At 38.7% G+C, this 7142-nt stretch overlaps 1 pseudogene; it reads right to left on the bottom strand.

Annotated features, from left to right (window-relative positions):
* Window positions 1-4730: 4730 nt before the first annotated feature.
* LOC137225031 (nascent polypeptide-associated complex subunit alpha pseudogene) lies at window positions 4731-5557 on the bottom strand (annotated as a pseudogene).
* Between the last annotated feature and the right edge of the window lie 1585 nt (window positions 5558-7142).

The following is a 7142-nucleotide window of genomic DNA, read 5'->3' on the forward strand; positions in this document are numbered from 1 at the left end:
CAAGGTGCCTTCATGGGACTGTAAGTGGCTCAGTTTGGATGGAGCATAGAATACAAAAAAAGGGTAAGGAGAGATGAGGGTGGTAAGACACGGACAAATCATGAAAGCCTCCCAAGCCATATTAAGGAGTTTGAAACTTAATCCTTAAGAAGGAGTGAAAGGAATGAGGGCGAAGAGGTGAGGAGAGGAGCCAAAGGTCAGCCAAAAAGAGCAGAAAAGGTTTAAAGCACCGAAAAAGCCACAGTCTAATTTCTGTTTTGGAAGAACAGTCTGGCTGGACTGTGTGTAACACAGGATTGGAATGGGCAAGAATGGATGGAGGGAGGTCTAATAGATGTATTATGACCTGACCTGACCCAAGTCACAGTGAGGAAGGGAGAAAGGATGGCTGCAAGAGGCAGAGCGCCAAGAAGCAATAGGCTTGATATAATGTTTGATGTGGGATGGGAAAACTAGTCTAAGACAGTACCTAAGCTGGCAACTGGTGGGTATGGGTTCACTGAGAAAGAGAATTTAAGAGGAGGGAGTCAGGGAGTGGACAGAAGTAGTCGTGAGAATAATGAGGGAGCTTTAACCTCAAAGTAAGGATGCTTTTGGAAAGCTGGAAATCTGCTGTTCTTCAAAGGCACACTGTGAGACCACCAGCTCTGCTCTGGACATTCCACAGATACCTCTGAATAAATACACTCCATTGCACAGAGCAAGGGTCTGCTGAGCAGTCTGGATTGAAGAGGAGGTGTAGCCATAAAACAGCTCTTTGTCTCATTATTCAGTTCAGTGACCTAAGGAAAGGTCTGAAGATCGAAGACTCTGCCCCTAAGTTGCTTATAACCTCCGTATTTTACTTTTATCATTTGAGAAGTGGGAAAAATATTCTATCAACTTACTTTGCACAGCTGCCCTAAGGAATTTCCACTTAAAATACACATAAAGTATTCTATAAATTGAACACTATCATAAATATGTAACAACTGACTTGCGCAACTTAAAAAAATGTTTCCTAATCTGTGAAACTTTTCACCAGTCTGGAACTTCTTTGAAGTCGCAAGTCCCGAGTTTTTTAAACTGAGTGTTTACTACCCCACCCCTTAGCATAAGTTCAGGGAGAATATAATATTTCCTCTGATCTAATTAAAAGCAAGAAAAATTTTAATCTTAAAACTTTTGCTCTGGGATTAGAAACTCAGAACTCTTCTTGCACTGCTGCTAAGCTTTGGGTCACTGGTTCTTTACGACTATCGTGTTTAAGTATTCTATTACCTCATTTTGATTAGAAGATGATATTTTGAGGGGAAAACTATCTCATGATTAGTTTCAAAGAATTTGAACTTGAGTCCCAGATTTGATATTGCCTAGCTTGGTGACCTTGGACAGTCCTCTTTGTCTCTTACACTTCAATCACTTCCTCTGTTCTATGGAATGAAGGTGATAGCTTTTGTTTTGCTTTCCTCACTGGCATCACTAAATTTTTATTTAGGAAGAGTTTACTTAGCACTTACTATATGCAGGGAAGTTTGCTAGGTTTGGTGAAACAGAGGAAATCCATAGTACGGCTGTGGAGACGCATATTTATCCAGAAACATTACAAAACAACATGGTACTTACTATTCATTTCTTGAAACAACTATAGGAAGACAAAGAACAGAACTAACAGCCTGGGCAAATCAGGAAGGCTTCATAAAGGAGGTAGTATTCAAGCTATAATCTAGAAGGATCTGGTGGAGTAAATAGGTGGTTGAAGGCCGTTGCATTCTGAATAGCATGTAATGAAAACATAGGGTCATGCTCGGGAACTATGACAGATAATTATTACTATTAAGAGTATTTATATGTCCAAGTACTACTGAAGAAGAGATGCAAAGCTCAGATAATCTTTTCCATCTACAAGGCCCCTGCATTTACCCATCATTACCTCTTTTACTCAGACTTGCAGCACCCCAGGGTACATGTGCACACAAACTTTGTGGTCTGAAATAAGGGAAAGGTTATGGCCCAAAGGATATTACCCAAGGGATCCAAGAGCAATGCATTGGAAAGGTGAGTATGAGTTAAAGTCTTCAGCATTGAACAAAGTTCAAAGCCAAGGAATCCAAGTACCCATGCCAAGTCCAAAGGGCCGAAGGGAGGCCACGAGATGGAAATGAAATCAAGGGTTAAGCCCAGGATGCAAAGTGGCATGGCATCAGCTCCTGAAAAGAGGAACGTTCCTGGAGTCTAGCACTGAGATATGGTAACTTCTTTTACTGGTCATCGGGCGCATGGAATGAGTTGTATATGGTCAGTTTTATTTATTTTTTCCTAATTCTACTTTTGCATTTCCTTAATTCCACTTCTTGCATTATTATATGATCTGTATCTTGGTTTAAAAAGAGTTCTGGCTTTTAAATCCCACTTGAACTTCCCATCTATCTTTATCTTCACCCTGTCTTCCCCAGACGTTAATTCATTCTGCAGATAGCCTGATTCTCACCCTTTTTATTTATTGTAAGTTAATTTAGAAAGGTTTATCCAAATTTTATTCAAATACCTACTAATGAAAAGAAGTAAACTATTTTTTTTTCTTTTAAGTTACTCTTTTTAAGATTTGAGGTGAGGGTTGGAAAATATAATACTTAGGATTCAGGAAAACAGACACGTTCACATCATTTGCAAGGGGGTGAGAATATGTGTAAATATCTTATAAATGAAGAATGTGAAAGTCCACTGATCAAATAATTTTATTTAGATCATTGAGTAAAATTCTTAGGACCAAAATTTCAGTTATCTATGTTCAAAGAAATATAAAATATGATAGTAAGATACAGTTTATACTCTAGTAGATTTTTAAACTCTAAAGAAAGTTTTTGAATATCACATGTTGGCAAGTACCCAGGTTTCCCCAAGGCAGTGGGAAAATGGACATTTTTTAGGAGTGCTAATGAGCATTAAAAATAGTGAAACCTCTCTAGTGAGCAGTTTGACAATGTATGCAAAAATTTAATAAATGTCTCACTCTATTTGTCTCAGAAGATCTGCTTCCAGACATTTAGCTTCTAGACGGAAAGCATTATGTCTCCACGTTCTGACTGTCCCAGAAACTCATTTCACAGTGAAGAAGGTACAGCAGTGAATGTCTGTCCCTGGAATAGAAAGGCTTCTAATGTTAATTTTAAATACATTTTGAACTCTAGGCTCTTCCCTTGTCTCATCAGGAAGAGAATCCTAAATACTGTCTCAATTTGTGCAAGAACTATACATTGGGCATTTCTAACCCTGTGTTTGGTTCAATCTCTTGTGCGATGCCATCGATTCATGTCCTCTTTTCTTCTTTTCTTAATTATTAAATGATGTCTTTAGTTGAGATTTATCTTGCTTTTCAAATAAGAATTTTCTTTTAATTTTATTGGAAAGGGACTATAGGAGTTCAAGATAAAATCTGGGTACCTTAGAGCCTAGAAAACCAATGTGCTCCAAACCCCACAAACATATATATAGTTAAAAAATTAAAACAAAATTAAAACAAAATTTCCAGTTTTTAATAGTTTTTTTTATTGACTTCTCTGGTCTGCCACTTATGTTTTATGTATTACATTTTGTATAATACCTTAAATTCCATAGAAGTCTTTTAAGATGCAATATTATTTCTTTCTCACAACAACCTTATGAATAAGTCTCTAACTTTATTCCATTTTTCAGATGATGAAAATGAGTCTCAGGGTGGTAAAGTATCTTGTAGAAGATTCAGCTAATAGTTACTAGCTGGGCCTCAGAGCCAAGTATTCTGCTTCCTGGACCCAGGCTCTTTATATAACACTAGATGCCTTTCTGGTTTCCTCAAGAAGAGCTCTCAGAACTGCCTCAGAATCTTGGCAATGTCTCCCTCTGAACTGTACATTTTTTCCAAAGGTCTTCTCAGCAGGATCCTCTGGCTGCGTCTGAGACCAGAACACTCAATAGCACAGTTGCTTTCTCAAGGTCATCACCGCGTTCACCTCAGAGTCCTGTGTCACTCAGCACAACTTTGCCAAGGTCACGTGCTTGGTCCCCGAGACCCTTGTTGTTGTGACTATCTCACTTTCCCATCCCTTGCATACACAAGCTGCATGGCTGGACTGCTACATCTTATAGTCCGGAAAATTTTAAGATAGTTCTAAATTTAGCTTAACATTTATATTTCTTTTTGTATACCTTAAAAATGTTACTGCATCTGTTAAACAGCTTTCTGGAGCCCAATTTCAAATCAGGAATACTTGGAAACTGAAGAAATATTTACACTGCTCCCGAATCAGTTGTGAAAACAGCAGCATATAATCAGTTGTTATTTATAGAAGCTTTATAGATATTACCAGATGCTATAGAGTTCCCCAGAGAATACTGGCTCTTGCTCTGGTGTCGTTAGTAAAGACTCATAACCTACATCGGGAGACCTGTCTATTAAGTTCAGTAAGCTCTTACCTCTAGTATTTAAGACCCACGACCATACTGCTTAAATGTAGTTTTCGGTTTCCTCTTGCATTAGATTTCAAGGCTCCAGCTAATACGGATTATTTGCTTTCTTGAACATGCCTTTTGTGTTCACATTTCATGACTTTTACTCGTGCTGATCCTTTGACTCGGCAGAATAATAGTCCAGTTATTATGGAAAGCCTACATCTGCACAAGCATCTCCATATATATTATGTTTTATGGTCTTTACAATAGCCCATTGCCATTTTACAAGTGAAGAAAATGAAAATTTGGGAGGGAAATGCTTTGTTTTTTTTTTTTATCCAACAAGAAGCCATAACTTTATTAATGATAGAAACAGTACAAATTTCAAACCCAGCTGCAGTTACTCTTTTGAAACACCAAAAAAAGGTCCTCTTTTCAAGATGGTTACATTGTTAATTCCATAATAGCATTTACAATATCATTACTGTTGTTCTTCAGGGCTCGGACTGCCTTTGCTCTCGACACATTTGTTTGTGACATGACCAATTCTATGTCCTTAACTTCCACACCTGTTTCATCAACCTCTTCCTCTTCACTCTCCTCTTGTACAGTTGGAGTCTGTGTGTTTTCTTGAATGTTTGAGACAGCTTCACCCTGAACTTTGAATTTCTCAGCAGCTGCTAACTGTGCTTGCTGAGATAAATCCTCGATCTTGGCTTCCCCAAAAACTATGTAGGTATCTGAAGCTGGGCTCTTGTATGCATCTGGTTTTGTGATGACAAAAAGGATATTCTTAGATTTCCGGATAGTGACTCTAGTAACCCCTGTAACCTGTCGAAGACCCAGTTCGGACATAGCCTTCCGTGCCTTCTTTTCACTCCGGCTCTGTTTTGCTTTACTGACTGGTTCTTCATCGATTTCAGCTGCCGCTGCCAGCTGGGCTTGTTGTGTGGTTGCCTGTGTAGAATCCTGTTCCTCAAGCTCTGGTACTGATTCATCACTATCAGATTCTGTTCCAGACCCTGTCTCAGCCTGGGGCTGTGGCAACTCCTGCTCTGTAGCAGGGACGGTTTCTGTGGCTTCATCGGGCATTTTGTGCGGGGAATGCGGAACCAAGATGGCGGCAGAAAGAGAGCTAGCGAGAGCGTGACCCGCCGGGAAATGCTTTGTTGAATGTCTTACTCTTGAAATCTAGGCTTCAAAGCTTCACCATGCCAGACTGCCTTTCCTGGTACAATTTAATTAAAATTCAGAGAAAGGTACTTTCAAAAAATATAACCACATATTTATGATGTGGTTTAATAAAATTATATATTAACAAACTGATATAAATGACATTGGGATAAAAGAGTAAAGAAAATAAAAGAATTTAGACTTACAAACAGCAAAAAATTGAGAGACGCATCCTTCACACATAGTATTCCCTCAGAGTAGAACATTCTTTCCCCTTGTCTTTTTCTAATTCTTACTCATCAGTGAGATCTTAGCTTAAGTGTCACTTCCTGTAGGGAGCTTTTTCTGACTTGCCCTTTGGAGACTGGGATAAATGGTCTTGCCATGGGACCCTGTGGCCCTGTGATTTCTCGATCATAGCAGTTAACACATTGTTATTCCTTGTTTAATTTTCTATTTTGCTATTAGATTGAAAGCTCCATAAGGGACAAAGTCTGTACTATCTCTTCTTTACTCTAATGTATAGCAGCACCATACATATCTCCTGGAACATGGTAGCCACTTATATTTGATGAATGAAAGAAAGAAGAGAGAGACAGAGAGAGAGAAAGGGGTAGTAGAAAGCCCTTAGACTCTAGAGTGTAACCAAACTTATCCATTTAAGAGTTTTTTACTTTGAACAGTTACTCAACTTCTCTCAGTGTACAGTTTCTCACCAGTAAAAGGGTCATACTAGGTAGAATAACAGCTATTTATAAGAGGTCTTATGAGATGCTTGGAACATAATTAAAAAAATGAAAAGAATTTCTTTTTGATATCCAATTAGATGACATTCTCTCATTCTCAGTTATAGTGTGACTCTGGAGAACCTCTGTTTCTAGTCTTTTGGTAGCAGTTCCTTTGATAACACCCCGTGTTCTAATCATGCAGAGAGCCCTTGGATATTTCAAAATCAACACTGAAAACTTGAATTCATTGTCTTCCTCTCAAAACTTTTCTCCCCCTTTATTTCCAGTTCCTGTTAAATGTACCACAATCCACACAAAAGATGAAATCAGAGCCGGAAACCTTGTCTCCTACCCTCGCCACTCTCATTGTCTCCCTTAGTCTATAGCGTTGCTTCTCAGTTAGACATAATTTTGCCTTCGAGGGGATGGTGATGTCTGGAGACATTTGCCTTAGAGTTTGGTGATGTCTGGAGACATTTATGGTTGTCACGATAGGGAAGATGTGGTAGCACCTCATGGGTAGAGGCCAAAGACGCTGTGAAAACTCCTACAATGCATAAGACAGCCCACTATAGCAAAGTATTCCACTCAAGGTATCAGGAGTGCTGAGGTTGAGAAAACTTAGTTTAGAGTGGGAAGTTAGTAAATTTCAAAACTGGCATTCTAATCATTGGTCTTTGAAACTACTGGCAGTACTGCATAATTTACTGGTGGAAAAAAAGGGATGACTTCCTCCAGAAAGTGCTGTAATTACCCCAAATGTCAGTAGAATTGGTGAGGTATGAGGCTGACTGTTTTGGAAGGAATTATATAGATTCTTCAGATTTTTCT

This window comes from Pseudorca crassidens, chromosome 5 (genome assembly GCF_039906515.1).
Source record: "Pseudorca crassidens isolate mPseCra1 chromosome 5, mPseCra1.hap1, whole genome shotgun sequence".
In the NCBI taxonomy this organism is placed as follows: domain Eukaryota; kingdom Metazoa; phylum Chordata; class Mammalia; order Artiodactyla; family Delphinidae; genus Pseudorca; species Pseudorca crassidens.